Consider the following 2,535-nt stretch of genomic DNA (forward strand, 5'->3'; position numbering starts at 1 on the left):
AAAAAAATGATGAATTTCAAATAGTTAATTTGATACTAATATCGATATATTTTTGTCAAATTTTTATGATATCTTCAAACATATATTTTATTCAAAAATTAAAACATCATCGATTTCTCAAATTCACATAAAGCCATATTATAATATCGACTGAGATAAAGAATAAAATGAAATATTAAAATCACGATGTATCTCGCTGCATTGCGCGAGTATGTTTCTAGTATTTAATAATGAAGTCATTTATTTTTGGTTTAATCATATAATTTTTTTATAAAGATAATAATTACTATTTTGTTAAACTTCAATGATTATCCTAAATATATTTTAGATCTTTTATATTTAAAATGAGATACATATCCAGTATTTTATTATGTTTATCTGCAGTTAGTTACACGAATTCAAACATAGAGCTTTAATAATTTGTACATATACATAGTTTACTTGTAATCTTGAATTTTAAGTAATATACATCAATAGATAATATTTAATGTATAAAAAAAATGGTTTTTAAGAGTTTTATCAAATACTTTACAATATAGTATAGGTTAGGTGGGGTTTGTGAATAGTGTTGGGCCCGACTTAAGTATGGTGGGGTTAATCGTAAAGAAAAAACAAAGGAGAACATGGTCGTCGGATATAATTGATAATGACATCATGACCATTCAATCATTTCATTTGCAATATCGATGCTTGGTTAAATGTATCTCTATAAAATATATACATTGGTAAGGGGAGGTTAACTGTACATTATGCATCTCTTTTAACATCAAATCAATATTAGGAATGTAAAGATGAGGGGCATTGTTATATGAATCCGCTGTTGAAAAAGGGGCGTTACGGCAGCAAGATGCGTCTCCGCCATTACAAAAAGGCTCATAGTGTTTTCTGTAAAATGTGGCTCACACCATGACGTCTTGAGGCGTTGTGGAAAACGTTGGAAAACGTTGCGTTCTCGCCGTAGCGTATAAGACTTGAGACTTAACCTCGCCGCCACGCCATTTTGAACCTTGTATGCCCCCCCCCCCCCCCCCCCCCCCCCCCCTTTAAGCAGTAAACAATATAAATGAAAATAAATGAAACTGTTTGGTTTTATCAGGATGAAAATTCATTCTGTGTTATTTTTCATTCCTAAGCATGAACCAAACAACCCATGAGTTATGATATTGGTCTATGTAAAAATAAAATTACAATGTAGGGGTGCATTTAGCAATATATAGAGATGCATTTTTTTGTGATTAACTTGGATATCCAACCCGTTATGCGAGCCAACTAATCTCAGGGGGACCACCTGCTTTGCAGATAGCCCGGAGTCACCGCATTTGAACCTCCGTGGCCACAAGGGGATTTTGATTCCTCCTTAGATTTGAACTTGTGACCTCCTGGTACTTTTAACATTTGGATGCAAGATCAAACCAATCCCACACCACTCTTATGATTTATACAGAGATGCATTTAACCCACCCATAACATTATCCTTTGTGATTTACTTTTTCGTAGTCAGTACACACCATATCCCTTCTCTACATTGATCAAAGCTCATAAAAACGAGCTGAATGCATCTTTACATACTGAATTAAATAAATCGTCCATGCGATTTGTTAGAATTATGGGAGTCGTCGTTTCAGTCTCGAAACTATATTATAAAAATCTCTATAATTTTTTATCAGTTTACATCTACAATCTTCGATCTTAATTGACGTTAAAAGGTTATTCGTTAAGTGCTCTTCACATGCTAGACAGATAAGAACATTTCAATCATTTTACGTATTCACACTCAAGAAGTTGTATGAATTAAATTCGAGATTTATTAAAAATATAAAGTTGTTCTTACGGCGTCGTACTGTCGGTGGTCAACTTTTATGTTAAAAAAATTATAAATTATAAAGATTTGAAAATTTTACATAAATAGCCAAAACTAATAGGTGATTTCACTTTTTAGCCATTTTTACACAAAATGCTTACATACACGCATAAGAGCAAATTGCATGAAAAAATAATTATTTTAACTTAATTTATGTTTTTGGTAATATACTTTCAAAACTTTCATTTTGGTACTGTACTTTAACTTAATTTTTATTTTGGATAACGTACTTTTAAAACTTTCATTTTGGTATTTAAGATGTAAAATTTTAAACATTTAAGTACCCGGGTAACCAGTTAATGCCTGGTTGAAGTATTAACCAGTTACCATGCTGATGTGACGAGTAATGTGGTATCAAGTTAATGCTGATGTGACGAATAATCGGTTAATGTTTCAACCAGTTACCTGAATACTTAAATATTTAGAATTTTAAATCTTAGGTACCAAAATGAAAGTTTCGAAAATATATTACCCAAAATAGAAATCATGTTAAATTACGTTACTTTTTCATTCAACTTGATTTATAGAAAAAACAAATAAATAAATAATCTCTACCAATATGAGTAAGGTTTCTATATAATAATTTCATTTTCTGATAAGGATTATTACTTTTTTTTACCCAAAACCAATCATTATACCTATGCATAAATTTTATGACTAAAAAATTGATTTTG

The sequence above is a fragment of the Cynara cardunculus genome (assembly GCF_001531365.2).
Source record: "Cynara cardunculus var. scolymus isolate 2C chromosome LG 2, CcrdV1, whole genome shotgun sequence".
Classification (NCBI taxonomy): Eukaryota; Viridiplantae; Streptophyta; class Magnoliopsida; order Asterales; family Asteraceae; genus Cynara; species Cynara cardunculus.